Below are 18,939 nucleotides of genomic sequence, written 5' to 3' on the forward strand. Positions count from 1 at the left end.
TCCACGGCTTTCAAAACAACATACGCTGTTGTATTGTTTCTTATCTATTGCTGCGTAACAAATTGCCACAAGCTTAGCAGTGTAAAACAACATGCATTTGTTATTTCAGTCTCCATGGGTCAGGAGTCCAGCATGCCTTAGCTGGGTCTCTGCTCAGGATCTCACAAGGCAGCAACTGGGGTGCAGGTGGCCCGCATTCCTTCCTGGAGCTCAGCAGCCTTTTCCAAGCTCTCATGGTAGTGAGCAGAATTCAGTTCCTTGTGTTTCTAGGACAGAGATCCCTGTTCTATTGCTGGCTGTCAGTTAGTACCACTCTTGATTACTACAAGCTGCTCAGTTTCTTGCCACATGGCCCCCACAGGGCCTCCCCATCCTTCTCAAAATATTGCAACTTATTTTGTTAAGGCCAGAGGAGAATTTTTCTGCTGCTTGGAGTCACTTGGCTCAGGGAAGGCTTAAGCTCTCTTTTAAAAGCCTCTCCTGGCTGGGCATGGTGTGTTCATGCCTGTAATCCCAGCACTTTGGGAGGCCGAGGTCGGTGGATCACCTGAGGTCAGCAGTTCGAGACCAGCCTGGCCAAATGGTGAAACCCCATCTCTACTAAAAATACAAAAATTACCCCGGCGTGGTGGCAGTCGCCTGTAATCCCAGCTACTTGGGAGGCTGAGGCAGGAGAATCACTTGAACCTGGGAGGCGGAGGTTGCAGTGAGCCAAGACCAAGCCATTGCACTTCAGCCTGGGCGACAGAGCGAGACTCTGTCTCAAAAAAAAAAAAAAAAAAAGGAAAAAGAAAGCCTTCCCTAATTAGGTCAGACTCACCCAGGAAAATCTCCTTTTTGATTAGACATCAACTAATATGGGATTTTTATATCTGCAAAAAATCTCTTCACCTTTGCAGTATATTGTAGCCTTATAAGAGTGACAGCTATCATACTAGATTTGCCCACACTCAAAGGGAAGCGGCTGTCTAGGGCAGCTACATCAGAGACTGGGAATCTTGGGGGCCATCTTAGAATTCTGCTTATCACACACCTGTAATCCCAGCACTTCGGGAGGCCAAGGTGGGAGAATTTCTTGAGTCCAGCAGTTCGAGACCAACCTGGCCAACATAGCAAGACCTCATCTCTACTAAAATTTTTTTTTTTAAATTAGCCAGGCATGGTGGTACATACCTGTAGTCTCAGCTACTTGGGAAGCTGAAGTATCATAGCTGAGAATTCTCAGGTCTACATCTCCATCCCAGACATGGCTAGACTAGCTGCCTTCTTGTCATCTTCACTGGTATATCTAATTGGCACCTCAAACTTGACATGCCAAAAAATGAACTCGTTTCCACAGTGCTCCCAAGCCTGCTTCCGCACAGCACATCTTCACAGCTGATGTGAAATGAAAGGCTAAAGCCTCTCAGTTATCCTTGATGCCTCTTTTCCTCCCAGCACCATCTCCCTTATGCCCTGTTGGCTCTACCTTCAAAATATGCCCTGTGTCTTGTCACTTCTCACATACTCCATGGCCTCTGGGTCCAGGATATAAGGGCATACGAAGGGCTCCTTGCATTTTCCTTTGCCCCACTCATAGTCTTATTGTCCACACAGAAGCCAGAGTGATCTGGTTAAACTGTAAATCCCAGCACACCCTGCCACTGTTCAAAACTCTCCAAAGACTCTCATTCAGTAGAAGCCAGAGTCCTCAGCATGGCCTGCAAAGCCCCATGAGAAGTGGCCTGTGGCTCAGCCTGGGCTTCATCTTCTACTTTTTTTGTTTCTCACATGCCCAGTCACACTGGTCTCCTTGCTGTTCCTCAAAAGTGCCATCATACTTCCGCCTGAAGGCTTTTGCACATGTGTTTCCCTCTGCTTAAAATACCCTTCCTCCGGCCGGGCGCGGTGGCTCATGCTTGTAATCCTAGCACTTTGGGAGGTCCAGGTGGGTGGATCACCTGAAGTCAGGAGTTCGAGACCAGCCTGGCCAACATGGCGAAACCCCGTCTCTACTAAAAATACAAAATTAGCTGGGCGTGGCGGCTCATGCCTGCAGTCCCAGTTACTCAGGAGGCTGAGACAGGAGAATCGCTTGAATCCAGGAGGCAGAGGCTGCAGTGAGCTGAGATCGCATCACTGCACTCCAGCCTGGGCAAGACAAAGCGAGACTTCGTCTCAAAAAACAAACAAACAAAAAAATACTCTTCCTCCAGGTAGCCACGTCTTACTTCCCTCAGGTCTCAGCTCCCAGGGCACTACCTCAAAGTGCCCTGGAGTAGGCACAGGGAGTACCTCACAGTGTCCTCCCTGACCATCCGTATAAAGTAACATCCTCCATAAACTATCCTGTTACTTTGCTTTATTTTTCTTAATAGCATTTATCACTATCTGGCATTTATCACATGTAGTTTTTATTTTTTGTCTCTCTCTCTCCAATTTGTATGTAAGCTTCATAAGGAAGGAATGACTCTGGATTGGACTCCATGCCTTAGCACATTCACCCACCCATTCAATAAACATTATTAAGGGTCTGGGCTGGGCATGGTGGCTCATGCCTGTAATCCCAGCACTATGGGAGGCCGAGGTGGGAGGATCACTTGAAGCCAGGAGTTTGAGACCAGCCTGGGCAAGAAAACAAGACCCTGCCTCTAAAAAATACAATTTAAAAAATTATCCAGGCACAGTGGCGTGAGCCTATAGTCCCAGCTACTCGGGAGGTTGAGCCGGGAAGATCTCTTGTGCCCAGGAGTTCAAGGCTGCAGTGAGCCATGGTCACGCCACTACACTCCAGCCTGGGTGACAGAGTTAGACCCTGCCCGTAAAAAAAAGGGGCAGGGTGGGGAAGCTTTGCCTTGACCAGGCCGCGTGCTAGGTGCTGGGCATACAAAAGTGAAAAACGTGGTTTGTCTTCAGTGAGCTCACAGGTCTGAGGAGACACACAAACCCAGGAATGGAAATGCTTTGCTGGCGATGGACAGTGAGTCTGGGAGAACACTGAGGAGACGTTTAACCCAGACATGGAGTGGGGTGTGGTCAGGTCATTCCCTGGAGGAAGTGATGTTTAAGCTGTGGCCTGAAACCTCAGTAGGATGTGATGACCTTAGAACATGGCTACACGTTATTTGACATTCCTCCTTTAAATTACCTTCCCTTTGAATCTGGGCTGGGCCTTCATGATCCACTTGTAACCAACAGGACACAGCAGACATGATGCTGCAGGATTTCCAAGGCTAAGTCACACTGAACCGCCATGTTGAAAGGCCAACAGCCAAGACTGCCATGTGGTGAAGCAGCCCAGGCCACGTGGGAAGACCATGTGTAGGTAGGTACTCCAATTGACAGCTGAGCCCAGGCACCAGACTTATGAGTGGAGAAGCCTCCAGGTGATTCCAGCCCCTCGTAATTCAAGTCACTCCCAGCTGTTGGAGGTCCTTCCCAGCAGAGGCCCAGCCATCACAGAGCAGAGACAAGCCATCCCTTCTATGTCCTGTCTGAATTCCTGACCCACAGAGTCCACGAGCATAATGAGATGGCAGTTGTCCACACTATTAGGTTTTGGGGCAGTTTGTTATGAAGCAATAACTGGAACAATAGGATAAGGAAGAGAGAGGTGAAGGAAAGGACTTTACAGATGCCAGCAACAGTACATGGGAAGACCTGGTAAGAGTGGCTGACACAGAAGCTAACCAGCTTGCGGGGATGATGTGGAGAGAGGAGGGTGACGGGCAAGAGTGAGAAGGACCTTGAAGGTATTTGGACTTTATCCCGAGTCTTCACACTGCAGCCCAAGGGGTCAAGGAGTCTTTTTTTTTTTTTATGGTAAACATGGGGTCTTGCTATGTTGCCCAGGCTGGTCACAAACTCCTGGCCTCCAGAGATCCTCCTGCCTTGGCCTCCTAAAGTGCTGAGATTACAGGTGTGAGCCACTATGCCCGGCCTCCAAGGGGTCTTCTTTTTTTTTTGAGACTGCGTCTCGTTCTATTGCCCAGGCTGGAGTGCAATGGTGCAATCTCTGCTCACTGCAATCTCTGCCTCCTGGGTTCAAGCGATTCTCCTGCCTCAGCCTCTTGAGTAGCTGGGACTACAGGCATATGCCACCACACCTGGATAATTTTTGTATTTTTAGTAGAGACGGGGTTTTACCATATTGGTCAGGCTGGTCTTGAACCCCTTACCTCATATGATCTGCCCACCTCATCCTCCCAAAGTGCTGGGATTACAGGCGTGAGCCACCATGCCCAGCCGGGGTCCTTTGAAAATACAAACCTGACCATTGCTGTAAACCTTTCGATGGCCCCTTACTACCCTCAGGATAAACTCTCAAGTTCTTGACTTGAAATTCAAGGCATTTTGCAGTTGACTCCCTCACTCTTTTATAGATTTATCTTCAGTCACTTTATCCTCAGCTACGCCAGGCCACTCTCCAGTGACAATGCTTCCTGCCTCACCCATGCTATTTATCTTTGCTCATGTGGAGGAATTAGAGGGACTTTGGGCTCATCACCTTGCCTTTTGAGGCCTCAGTTTCCCCATCTGTATGATTAGGTGGTTGGACTAGAAGTCTCTTTTTGTTTTGTTTTGTTTTTGTTTTTGTTTTTTTGAGACCGAGTTTCACTCTTGTCACCCAGGCTGGAGTGCAGTGCTGTGATCTCGGCTCACTGCAACCTCTGCCTCCCGGGTTCAAGTGACTTTTCTGCCTCAGCCTCCCGAGTAGCTGAGATTACAGGCATGCACCAGGCCCAGGTAATTTTTTTGTATTTTTAGTAGAGACAGGGTTTCACCATGTTGGCCAGGCTGGTCTTGAACTCTTGACCTCAAGTGATCCACCTGCCTCGGCCTCTCAAAGTGCTGGGATTACAGGTGTGAGCCATGACACCCAGCCTTAGATGTCTCTTAAGAGTATATCTAGCCTGGCATTCTAGGAGTCTATGAAGAGGAGGGAGAAAGGTGTCTGTAGCCAAACCTGCCTGTCTAGCTTCCTCTAGGTTGCCTAGCAATGGATGCCAACCCTCTCCCCCATCCTTGGGGGTTTCTTAGCAACCCAGTTTCTCACCCTCAGCTGTTTTCAGGGTTTCCTTTTAACTAAATGTCAAGTTTTGCTCTTTCTCCTCCAGAAAACCCGAGGCCAAGGGTCTCTGTGTAGAGCTGGATACAACCCAGAATACACAGAGACCTGGGTTTGAGGTCAGTGGAGGATTTGCTGTGTGACTTGGAGATCTTTGACCTCTCTGGCTTTCATTTCAGACTGTGATTACCTGTCATATGCTCCTCATGGTTTTTCTTCTTCTTTTCTTTTTTTTTTTTTTTTTTTTGAGACCGACTTTCACTCTGTCGCCCAGGCTGGAGTGCAGTGGTGCGATCCTGGCTCACTGCAACCTCTGCCTCCCTGGTACAAGCAGTTCTCCTGCCTCAGCCTCCCAGGTAGCTGGGATTACAGGTGCATGCCACCATGCCCAGCTAATTTTGTATTTTTAGTAGACATGGGATTTTACTATGTTAGCCAGGCTGATCTTGAACTCCCAACCTCTGAGATTACAGGCATGAGCCACTGTGCCCAGCCTGTTCTTTTCTATTTTTTGAGATGGAGTCTCACTCTGTCACTTAGGCTGGAGTACAGTGGCATAATCTCAGCTCACTGCAACCTCCACCTCCCAAGTTCAAACGATTTTTCTGCCTCAGCCACCAAAGTAGCTGGGATTATAGGTGAATACCACCACGCCAGGCTAATTTTTTGTATTTTTTGGTAGAGACGGGTTTTCCCCATGTTAGCCAGGCTGGTCTCAGACTCCTGACCTCAAGTGATCCGCCAGTGTCGGCCTCCCAAAGTGCTGGGATTACAGGCATGAGCCACTGTGCCCAGCCCTCTGTATTGTTCTGATTTTAGTATATGTGCTGCTGAAATGAGCACTTCCCTCTTCTCTTGTATGCGTTTGGTTCGACTACTAAATTTATTCACTTTTGCAATAAACCTTTACTGAGCACCTACTATGTTCCAGGCACTGTCTTAAGGACTGGGGATTCGTCAGTGAATAAAGCAGACATGGTGCCTTCCCTCACAGAGCTTATACTCTAGTAGATGGAAACATATAATGAATAAGCAGATAAATGCACATAATGATATCATGCAGTGAAGGGGACAAAGTATAAGGAGGGGCAACTATTTTAGATGAGGGGGTTGTATCAGTCAAGATGGGCTAGGGAAGTCAGAGAAGGTTGGGAAGAAAAAGCCTGGCTTCTCCCTTTCTCCCTCCAGCTTCCTGTGGGTGCCTCACCTTGGGTGACCTCAGCTAGAGGCCAGCTGACAAAGGAGGCTGAGTAGCTTCCAGAGGTCAGCTCTGCAAAGCAGGAAAGAACAAGGAATCCACTGGAAGCAAGAAGGCCCAAAAGTACCTTGGGAGGTACGTAGCTTTTTCAGCTCACTCACTTTCTGTAAACTGTCAGGGACCCTAGGATCGTTAAAAAATATTTTGAGGGCCGGGCGCGGTGGGTCACGCCTGTAATCCCAGCACTTTGGGAGGCCGAGGTGGGTGGATCATCTGAGGTCGGGAGATCCAGACCAGCCTGACCAACATGGAGAAACCCCATCTCTACTGAAAATACAAAATTAGCCAGGCATGGTGGCGTGTGCCTGTAATCCCAGCTACTCGGGAGGCTGAGGCAGGAGAATCGCTTGAACCTGGGAGGCAGAGGTTGCGGTGTGCTGAGATCAAGCCATTGCACTCCACCCTGGGCAACAGGAGCGAAACTCTCTCTCTCTCTCTCTCTCTATATATATATATATATATATATATAATTTTTAAATATTGTAGTAAAATACAGATAGCATAACGTTGACCATCTTAACCATCTTTAGGTGTACAACTCATTCGATATTAAGTATAGTCACATTGTTGTGCAACCATCACCATCATCCATCTTGAGAACTCTTCATCCTGCAAAACTAAAGTTCTGGATCCACTGTGCACTAACTCTCCATTTCCCCCTCCCCCTAGCTCCTAGCAACCACCATTCTGCTTTCTGTATGTATAAATTTGACTATGGTATATGTCTCATATAAGCAGAATCATACAGTGTTTACTTTTCGTGACTGGTCTATTTCACTTCGCATCATGTCCTCAAGGTTTGTCCATTGTAGCATGTATCAGAATTTCCTTCTTTTTAAAGCTGAGTAATATTCTATTGCATGTGTATATCACATCTTGCTTATCCATTAATCTGTTGATAGACACTTGCTTCCACCTTTTAGCTATTGAGAATAATGTTGCTATGAAAATGGGTTTGGAAATGTCTCTTCAAGATACACTGCTTTCAGTTCTTTTTTTTTCTCTGAGACAGTCCCACTCTGTTGCCCAGGCTGGAGTGCAGTGGCGCAATCTCGGCTCACTGCAACCTCCACTTCCTGGGTCCAAGAGATTCTCCTGCCTCAGCCTCCCGAGTAGCTGGGATTACAGGCACACACCACCACACCTGATTTGTGTGTGTGTGCGTGTGTGTGTGTGTGTGTGTGTGTGTGTATTTAGTAGAGACGAGGCTTTGCCATGTTTGTCAGGCTGGTCTCAAACTCCTGACCTCAGGTGATCCGCCTGCCTTTGCCTCCCAAAGTGCCGGGATTACAGGAGTGAGCCACCACCCCTGGCCTCAGTTCTTTGGGGTATATACCTAGAAGTAAAATTGCCGGATCATGTGGTAATTCTATTTTTACTTTTTCAAGGAATCACTATGTGTTTTCCATAGCATCTGCACCATTTTTCATTGTTATCAACAATTCACAGGGTTCCAGTTTCCCCACATCCTTGCCAAAACTTGTCATTCTGTTTTGTTTTATGGTAGCCATCCTAACGGGTATGAAGTGACTAGGATCATTTTGAGACCCAAACGGTCACAGGCTTTTTTGTTGTTGTTGTTGTTGCCCAGGCTGGAGTGCAGTTCACCACAGCCTCAACCTCCTTGGGCTCAGGTGAACCTCCCACCTCAGCCTCCCAAGGAGCTGGGACTACAGGCACACACCACCACATCCAGCTAATTTTTGTGTATTTTGTAGAGATAGGGTTTTGCCATGTTGGCCAGGCTAGTCTTGAATTCCTGGGCTCAAGCAATCCACCTGCCTCCAGCCTCCCAAAGTGCTAGGATTATAGGCACCCAGCCTCATAGGCTTTTTAGCCCAGGCTTGTGATTTCTTTGGCAGTACAATTATCTGAAAAACTTAGGTTTCTGGCCAGGAGCAGTGGCTCACGCCTGTAATCCCAGCACTTTGGGAGGCCGAGGCGGGCGGATCACCTAAGGTTAGAAGTTCGACACCAGCCTGACCAACAGGGTGAAACCCCATCTCTACTAAATACAAAAAATTAGCCGGGCATGGTAGTGTATGCCTGTAATCCCAGCTACTTGGGAGGCGGAGGCAGGAGAATCACCTGAACCCAGGAGGTGGAGGTTGCAGTGAGCCAAGATTGTGCCATTGCACTCTAGCCTGGGCAACAAGAGTGAAACTCCATCTCAAAAAAAACCTTAGGTTTCTTATCCATTTGACTGTAGTTAATGGTACTAAAACCATGCCCACAATACTTTTCAATATATTGTCCTTAAGTCTGCTTTTTCCCTTTGCTTTCTATCCTAAAGCTGTCACTCTCAATGTAATGGCTGGCAATTAGCAAGAATAACAGGTGGTAGAGTTGCACCTCTAAAGTGATCTTGGCTCTGAGAGTTTTTACAGGACATTTTTCACTCAAAGCCTTTCAAAAATCCAACCTCGTACTTTAGTTGATTCTAGCCTTGAAGTACTTTAATTGATAAAAAAGAAAGTTTTGGCCGGGCGTGGTGGCTCATGCCTGTAATCCCAGCACTTTGGGAGGCTGAGGCAGGCAGATCACCTGAGGTCAGGAGTTTGAGACCAGCATGACCGACATGGAGAAACTCCATCTCTACTAAAAATACAAAATTAGCCAGACGTGGTGGTGTATGCCTGTAATCCCAGCTACTCAGGAGGCTGAGGCAGGAGAATTGCTTGAACCTGGGAGGCGGAGGTTGCGGTGAGCCAAGATTGCGCCATTGCACTCCAGCCTGGGCAACAAGAGCAAAACTCCGTCTCAAAAAAAAAAGAAAAGAAATTTTTAAAAATTGCTGTGAAGGCCACACTCTTCACTCAGTCTTTGCCCTGAAGCATTTTAATGAATTGCTAGTGTTAGTACGCTAAGCACCTTTTTAAAACTCATCTCTTTCTACTTGGGATCCAGAAACATCGGACTTTTCCACTTCTGCAAGGACCTACATTTCTGAACTTATTTCCCTTTTATTTCTGCTTGCAGTTCAGCCAGTTCATTTCTGAGCTTATCTTTCTCTTGAATATTTTGACAAATGCAGCCAAAGGTGCCCATAGAGTCTGCTCTCCAAGTTACGGCAGTAAAAGTTTTACCAGATGTTTTGCTTTTGTATGACAAGGATTACCAGCTTCCCTGCTGGCTGCCACAACCACTAAGTCAATGCTGCACATTTTGGTTTTGGTGACATAAGCACCCTACTTCTGGTACCAATTTCTTTATCAATGAGGATAGGCTGCATTATGACGTAGTAACAAATGAACTCTGAAATACCAGTGGATTAACACAACGAACGCTTATTTCCTGCTTAAACAGATTCTGATACTGTGACTTTCCAGAGCAGCTGTCCTCACGCAATGGCTCAGCAGTCCAGTCTGCTTCTATCTTCGGGTCCACCGTGTCAGCATGCAGTCTCCACAGTTGTTATGGCAGAAGAAAAGATGATGGAGGGTCATGGATCAGCTCTTCAATGCTGTAGCAGTTTTGAAACATAGCCCCCTAATTATTTGACATTTCTGCTACTGAGAGGGAGGAGTCTCCTCCCCTTGGATGTAGGCTTATGACAAGTCGCATAGAGTGGGAGTGATATTGGAGCAGTTTCTGAGCTCTGGACTTAGGAATCTTGCAGTGTTTACCTCATCTTTCTTGGAATACTCATTCTTGGGATCCAGCCACCAGGCTATGCAGAAGCTTAAGAAACCGTGGAGAGTACCACATGGAAAACTAAGGCCCCTGGCCCTGAGCCCCACCTGAGCCCCAACAATAGCCATCACCAACTTGCCAGCCAGGTGGGCAAGCCACCTTGGAAGTAAATCTGTCCAGTCCCTTGCTTAGCAACCCAGCTATTGCCAAGTGGGACAGATTTGAGCCTTCTTGCTGAGAATTGCCCAAATTACAGATTTGTTAGTAAAATAATGATTGTTGTAGTTTCAAATCACTAAGTTTTAGGGTGGTTTGTTAGGCAGCAGTAGCAACTGGAAAAAATTCTTTGGCCCAGAAGTGACACGCATCATTCTGCTCATAGCTCATTCGCCAGAAGTAACCACATGGCTTTGCCTAACTCCAAGGGGACAGGTGAAGCACATGGAAATTTGGTGAGCAGTCTATGTCTCTACCACAGGGTTTAAATAAACCCTCCTTGATAAGGTGACACATGAGCAGAGAATAAAGCAGGAAGCTGGCCATGCAGATATCAAGAGAAAAAGCAATAAAGGCAGAGAAACAAACAAGTGCAGAGGTCCTGGAGCCTGGAGGTAGGACTTTGCCCAATATCTTTGGTTCATTCCAGGAATAGCCAGGAGACCAGTGTGGCTGGAGTGAGGGAGTGGAAGAAGATGACAGCAAAGAGTAAGGTTGGGAGGAGAAGGCAGTAGATCCTGTAAGGATGCATAGACCACAGTAAGGATTGGTTTTAGATGTCCGTTGCTGCAAAACAAACCACTTTAGTGTCTGCCAATATTCTGTGGGTTTTCAAGATTCAATGGAACAGTTCTTGTGGTCACATGATGCTATCTGAGGGCTCATATGGGCTGGAATATCCAAGACTCACTCACATGATGCTATCCAATACAGTAGCTGGTGCCAGCTGTGGGCTGGAGGTTGCCTGGGGCTGTCTTCTGGAGCTCCTCCATATGGGCTTTCCACGTGGCTTGGGCTTCTTTGGCATGGGGACTGGGGTCCTAGAGGGAGCATCTCACAAGTGAGTGTTCCAAGAGGTGGGAAGAGGAAGAACTGGCACAGCATGACTTCTACCGTATTCTATTGCTTAAAGCTGCCCTTGTGTCAGAGGCGTTTGAACCAGAGCAACTCCATCTTGAATAGGGGCTGGTAAAACAAGGCTAAGACCCACTGGGTTGCATTCCCAGGAGGTTAGGCATTCTTCGTCACAGGATGAGATAGGACTTCGGCACAATATACAAGTAGCAAAGACTCTGCTGATGAAACAAGATACAGTAAAAGAGCCGGTCAAAACCCACCAAAACCAAGATGGCAATAAAAGTGACCTCAGGGTCGTCCTCACTGTTCATTATATGCTAATTATAATGTATTAGCATGCTAAAAGACACTCCCACCAGCACCATGACCGTTTACAAATGCCATGGCAACATGGGGAAGTTACCCTGTATGGTCTAGAAAGGGGAGGAACCCTCAGTTCTGAGAAATCTCCATCCCTTTCCCTGAAAACTCATGAAGAATCCACCCCTTGTTTAGCATATAATCAAGAAATAACTGTAAGTATTCTCAGTGGAGCAGCTCATGCTGCTGCTCTGCCTATGGAGTAGCCATTCTTTTGTTTATTTACTTTCGTAATAAACCTCATTTCACTTTATGGACTTGCCCTGAATTCTTTCTTGTGCAAGATCCAAGAACTCTCTCTTGGGGTCTGGATTGGGACCCCTTTCCAGTAACAATTGGACCAACTCAGATTCAAAGGAAGGGGATAAACTCCTTCTTGAAGGTCAGAATGACAAAGAATTTGTGGCCACCTTTAATCCACGACAATCTTTTCCTTTTACCCTGAATAAGATGAGATGTCATTAGAGTTTTTGTTGTCGTTTTTGTTTTTTTGAGACAGGGCTCTGCTCTGTTGTCCAGGCTGGAGTGCAGTGATTATAGCTCGCTGCAGCCTTGAACTCCTGGGCTCAAGTGATCCTTCTGCCTCACCTCAGCCTCCTGAGTAGCTGGGACTACACGCACATACCATCACCACCACTCCCAGCTAATTTTTTAATTTTTTGTAGAGATGGGGTCTCACTGTGTTGCCCAGGCTTGTCTCAAACTCTTGGATGCAAGTAATCCTCCCACCTTTGCCTCCCAAAGTTCTGGGATTATCTGAAATCTTTAACTACAAAGTCCCACACTCTGACCTCAGACTCTCTTTTTTCCTTTCCATTCTTGGACTTCATTGAGATCCTGATGCTGGAGTTCCTGCATCTTTCCCAGATCCATCTGCTCCCTTCCTAGCAGCCCTGGCATCCTTCCCCACTGAGCTGGGATCCATCCTGAGGTTCACCATGGGATGTGCTCTCCCCCCTTCTACCTGCATCCCCCTTCACCTCTTCTTTCTGCCCCACCTGTCCAGGGAAATTCCAACACAGGAGCTGGGATACCAACAGCCTTCTTCTTCACTCCCACTTCTGACACTGACAAAGAAAATCACATCCAAGGGCCGTGCCCAGTGGCTCACACCTGTAATCCCAGCACTTTGGGAGGCCTAGGCAGGCAGATCACCTGAGGTTGGGAGTTTGAGAGCAGCCTGATCAACATGGAGAAACCCCATCTCTACTAAAAATACAAAATTAGCTGGGCGTGGTGGTGCATGCCTGTAATCCTAGCTACTTAGGAGGCTGAGGCAGAAGAATCGCTTGAACCCAGGATGTGGAGGTTATGGTGAGCCGAGATAGCGCCATTGCACTCCAGCCTGGGCAACAAGAGCAAAACTCAGTCTCAAAAAAGGAATGGAGATTGCATCCATGTAGATGGTTGTCTCCATAGGTCATGACCTCAGAGCCATCAGAGCAAATTCAGATTCTCCTATATCATGACTGAGTGGCCTCTGCAAGTGACTTACCCTCCCAAGACCCAGTGTTTATCATCTGTAAAATGGGAATTATCATAGTTCCTATCTCATAAGGTTATTGGGAAGATTAATTATCCCGGCATATAGTAAATGCTCGATAAATGATATCCATCATCGTCACTTTTTTTTTTTTTTTTTGAGATAGAGTCTTGCTCTGTCGCCAGGCTGGAGTGGCACAATCTTGGATTACTGCAACTTCCGCCTCCTAGGTTCAAGCAATTCTCCTGCCTCAGCCTTCTGAGCGAGTAGCTGGGACTACAGGCGCATGCTGCCCCTCCTGGCTAATTTTTTTTTTTTTTTTTTCAGTAGAGATGGGGTTTCATCATATTGCCCAGGCTGGTCTCAAACTCCTGAGCTCAGGCAGTCCACCTGCCTCAGCCTCTCAAAGTGCTAGGATTACAGGCATGAGCCACCGCGCCCAGCCCTATTTACTTATTTTTTGAGACAGCCTCCTGCTCTGTTGCCCAGGCTAGAGTTCAGTGCTGCAATCACAGCTCACTGCAGTCTTGACCTCCTGGGCTCCAGCGATCCTCCCGCCTCAGCCTCCTGAGTAGCTGGGACTACAGGCATGTGCCACCATGCCTGGCTAACATCATATTATTGTTGGTTGTTCCAAATCTTCACTATTCCTTTTTTAAAATTGTAGTAGAATACACATAATAAAATTTACTGTCAGTGACATTTATTACATTCACAATGTTGTTCAATCATCACCACTATCTAGCTCCAAAATAATTTCATCACCCAAAAAGGAAACTCGTTAAGTAAGAACTCCTCATTCCTCCCTTTCCCCAGACCCTGGCAACCACTAATCTGTTTTCTGACTCTATGGATTGGCCAATTCTGAATATTTCACATAAATGGAATCATACCACATGTGGCCTTTTGTGTCTGCATTACCATGGTTTTTAAGGCTCTGTTGAATTAAAATTTTCCTCTCTCTCTCTTTCTTTCTTTCTTCTCTCAGAGTCTCTCTCTGTCACCCAGGCTGGAGTGCAGTAGCATGATCTTGGCTCACTGCAACCTCTACTTCAAGTGATTCTCCTGCCTCAGCCTCAAGAGTAGCTGGGACTACAGGCATGCACCACCACATCCGGATAATTTTTGTATTTTTAGTAGAGACAGAGTTTCACCATGTTGGCCGGGCTGGTCTCAAACTCCTGACCCCAAGTGATCCACCCACCTCAGCCTCCCGAAGTGCTGGGATCACAGGTGTGAGCCACCATGCCTGGACAAATTTTCCTATTTCTTAATAAATAATCCATCTTGTTTTTCTCAAAAGTAGACAGTTTATCGGGTGTCGTGTCTCTCACCTTCCCACCCTACTCAGCTATAAACTAATATAACAATAACAGTAACAATAACCATAATTTGCTGAGTTCTAATTTTGTTCCAGGTACTTTGGATAAGTGTCTTATATGCACATCTCATTTCACTCTTTCACCCCTTCTGAGAGGCAAGTACTTAAATTATCTTCATTTTACAGTCAGAGAAACTGAGGCACAGAGTGTTTAAATCATGTAAGCAGTAAGTGGTGGAGCCAAGATTCAAACGTAGATCTGTTGGACTCCAGAGTTCAACTTAGAGACACTACATTGTGGCTCTTCTTGGTGGCCCCCCTCCCCTCCTCCCCAGGCTCTCAGAGGATACGGGATCCCTCCTTTGCTAGTCAAGGCCAGCCCATCCCCCTGTATATTTGACTTCATCTCTTCACACTGCCCTAGAATTTCATCCACCCCTGCTTTGATATCAGGGGTCCCCTCCCCTTCTGTCCATGGTGTGGGGCTTTTTGCACTTCACACACACACACACACACACACACACACATCCCAGGTTCTTGCCCCCACCCACCACCACCCGCTATCTCTCTAGATGCTTCTGTGGTTCTTTCTCCTCCTCTGACCTCTTCAAATGTAGTATGGCGGTTTTAAAACATGTCCATAATTTTTTTTTTTTTTTGATAGAGTCTCACTTTGTTGCCCGAGCTGGATGCAGTGGTGCGATCAGGTGCATGCCACCACGCTCAGCTACTTTTTTTTAACTTTTAAGTTTTTTTGAGAGATAGGGGCTCCCTATGTTGACCAAGCTGGTCTCGAGCTCCTGGGCTCAAGCGATCCTCCCGTCTTGGCCTTCCAAAGTGCTAGGATTACAGACTTGAGCCATCGTGCGCAACCACGTCTATAAATTCTTTAAGACTCCTCTCACTGAGTGACAGGGTCTGTGTTTCTTCCCCTTGAATCTGAGCCAAACTTAGTGACTCACACTACAGTAGAAATGATTCTATGGTGACTTGTGAGGCTGGGTCATAAGGGCAATGTGGCCTGACTCATGGGAGTCCTGAGCTACAGTGTAAGTGGTGTCAACACTCTCAGCTGCCATGCTGTGAGGAAGCCCAACTGGCTCATGCAGAGAGACAACATGGAGAGGCCCTGAGGCTGTATGAAGAGAGAGCTGCTTGGCCAGCTCCCAGCTGCTCCAGCTCCCCACTGCTCCAGCTTCCACTGTAACCACAAAAGAGACACCAAGGCAGAACCACCCAGATGAGCCCTTCCCAAATTCCTGACCCACAGAAATTGTGAAAGATGATAAAATCATTGTCTTTGGAATGGTCTGTTATGCAGCCACAGACAGCCAAACAAAGGCATTTTAATCTGCTTGGGCTACTATAACAATTTAGCATGGAGTAGGTGGTTTGACAGCACACATTTATTCCTCAGGTCTGCAGGATGAAGAGTCTAAGATCAAGGTGCTGGCAAATTCCATTCTGCTGGCAACCAAGGGCCTGACTTCTGGTGTACAGACGGCCATCCTATTGTAGCCCCAAATGGCACAGAGAAGAAGCAAGCTCTCAAGTCTCCTCTTATCAGGGCTGTAATCCCTCCCAAAGGCCCACTTCCAAATAACATCACCTTAGAACTTCAACATATGAATTTGAGGGAGATACAAACATTCAGGCTACAGCAGAGGGCTTCGTCAGAGCTCTGACCTGGACCTGAGCACGCTTCATCTCAATGTCATTGTTTTTGCCAGCTCTGCATCCACTGCCCTTTCTTTTTTTGCCTTTTTTTTTTTTTTTTTTTTTTGAGACGGAGTCTCACCCTATCACCCAGGCTGGAGTGCAGTGGCACGATCTTGGCTCACTGCAACCTCCGCCTCCTGGGTTCAATTGATTCTCCTTCCTCAGCCTCCTGAGTAGCTGGGACCACAGGCACATGCCACCACGCCCGGCTGATTTTTGTATTTCTAGTAGAGACAGGGTTCCACCATGTTGGTCAAGCTGGTCTCAAACTCCTGACCTTGTGAACCACCTGCCTCAGCCTCCCAAAGTGCTGGGATTACAGGCGTGAGCCACTGTGCCTGGCCCCACTGCCCTTTCTTACAGTAACAGTATTTCAATTTCCCTTTAGGGAACCTCTTCAAGCAGGCTCTCAGTCCAAGAGGTTTCTCTGGGTTAACCATTGCCAGCCACCCAAAGGGTGAGCAAGTAACCAGCCAATCAGAGACATTCCGGTGGGTTCAGTAAATGACATATTATCCAACTGGGGTGAGGGGAATCAACATCAGGGCTTTTCCTGAGACTATAGGGAGAGACAGATTCTTTTCCCAGCAGTTAAATTTGAAGTCTGTGGCCATTTTGCTACCATATAGGGAAAATCTGACTGACAGTGAAGCCAACACAGATGAGAGAAGAGCCAAAAGATAAAGAGAAAGATCCTGAGCATCTGGATACAGCCATGCCTGAAGCCAGTGTCCCTTGACTTCTCAATTATGTAAGCCTTTATATTCCCTTTGTTTAAAGCCAGTTCAAGTTTAAAACTGCCATTTGCAGTGAGAACAATTCCCTATGTTGTATCTAAGGCCAAGACTTTGCCCCTGACTTTAGGCCAGTATGTCCTGTACAGTGCCATTCAGCTCTGCAAAAAGCTAAGGGCATCAACTTCTCCACAACCTGGCTTTCCCTCATCTATTTTACATCTCTGTTAATGGGAGCATCACCCACCTGACCTATAAACGTAATAGCCTCTATCCTCTCTCTCTCCCTGTCTCTGTCTCTCTCTCTCTCTCTCTCTCTCTCTCTATCCCTGTCACTTCCCTTACTTCTTGGTAATCAAGAAGTTCTGCCAAATTAACTTTATAGACATTTTTCACACCTGCACCCTCCTTTCCATTTTTCCTGCCCACTCCAATCCTTCATCATTTCTCACCTAAAGTTTTACAAAATCAATAGATAACTAACATAGAGGTGTATAGTAAAAAGTGAATTTCAGCCGGGCACGGTGGCTCATGCCTGTAATCCCAGCACTTTGGGAGGCCGAGGCAGGCAGATCATGAGGTCAGGAGACAGAGACCATCCTGGCCAACATGGTGAAACCTCGTCTGTACTAAAAATACAAAAAAAAAATTAGCTGGGCGTGGTGGCATGTGCTTGTAGTCCCAGCTACTGGGGAGGATGAGGCAGGAGAATCGCTTGAACCCGGGAGGCGGAGGTTGCAGTTAGCTGAGATCACACCACTGTGCTCCAGCCTGGCGACAGAGCAAGACTCCGTCTGAAAAAAAGAAAAAAAAAGTGAATTTCATTCCCACCCTTGCCATCAGTTACCCTCCCCCAAGGCATCTGCTGTTACCTCTTTCTTGTCTATTTTCCCAGAAGTTCTCTATATGTGCCATCTTTTTGAGAATTTCAAATGGAGGCATGCTATCAAGACTTTTCAGAACACAGCATCTTTCTTCACTTGAAGTGTGATTAATATAAATAACTATAGACTAATTTCTTCTTTTTAATGGCTGCATAGTATTCCACAAAGAGATATAATGTATATAACTTGTCTTCCACTGATGGATATTTAAGTTGTGTCCCAGTTATCTGTTAGCACAGAACAAAACCCCCCAAACCTAGTGGTATAACACAACAACCACTTGATTATCCATGTGGGTTCTGTGTGTCAGGAATTCAGGCAGGACACAGTGAGGCCAGCTTGTTTCTACTCTGCAATGTTTGAGTCTTCAGCTAGGAAGGTTTGAAGATTTGAAGGCTGAAGCTGATTCAAATGGCTGGCCACTGGAATCATCTGGTTCTTCCCCTTCCTCTTCCCCTTCTACAGTGCAATGGCATGATGTCGGCTCACTGCAACCTCTGCCTCCCGGGTTCAAGCAATTCTCCTGCCTCATCCTCCCTAGTAGTTGGGATTACAGGTGCACGCCACCATGCCCGGCTATTTTTTTTTTTGAGACGGAGTCTCGCTCTGTCGCCCAGGCTGGAGTGCAGTGGCGCAATCTCGGCTCACTGCAAGCTCCGCCTCCTGGGTTCACGCCATTCTCCTGCCTCAGCCTCTCCGAGTAGCTGGGACTACATGCCCGGCTATTTTTGTATTTTTAGTAGAGACGAGGTTTCGCCATGTAGCCAGGCTGGTCTCGAACTCCTGAACTCAGGGGATCCACCTGCCTTGGCCTCCCAAAGTGCTGGGATTACAGGCATGAGACACCGTGCCCCGCCTCATCTGGTTCTTCTTCAATCACTTCTCTTATGCTTGAACTGGGATGACTCAAAGCTAAGCTTAGCTGGGACTGTGGTGCCTTCATGTGTCCTCTCCTGATGGTCTTGGCATCCTCACAGCATGGCAGCTTCTAGGCAGACATGGAGCCCTAGGTAGGCATGGTGCCTCAGGCTCCAAGAGCTAGACTTCTAGCAGAAGTCGCATGTACTTTTATGTCTGGGCCTTAGAAGTCAGAGCATTACTTCCACCGTACTCCATTGGTTGGAGCAGTCATCAGCTCACCCAAGATTCAGAGAGGGTACAAGGATCCCACCTCACTAGAGAGGAGTGCTAAAGAATTTGTAGCCATATTTTAAAACCACCACGGGTTGTTTCCAATCTGTTGCTATTCCTGAGGTTCATTTTATAGTCTAACATCTCTTGAATCTCTTCATTTCTCTGCACCAGGCCAAGATGCTGTCATCTCTGATCTCTTCACTGATTTGCTGTCGCTCTTGTGCTCAACATGCTGTTCTCTTGACAGCAGCCAGATGTCTTTTCAGAATGAAAATCAGATCACATCCCACCC

Source organism: Symphalangus syndactylus, chromosome 24, assembly GCF_028878055.3.
Source record: "Symphalangus syndactylus isolate Jambi chromosome 24, NHGRI_mSymSyn1-v2.1_pri, whole genome shotgun sequence".
NCBI lineage: Eukaryota > Metazoa > Chordata > Mammalia > Primates > Hylobatidae > Symphalangus > Symphalangus syndactylus.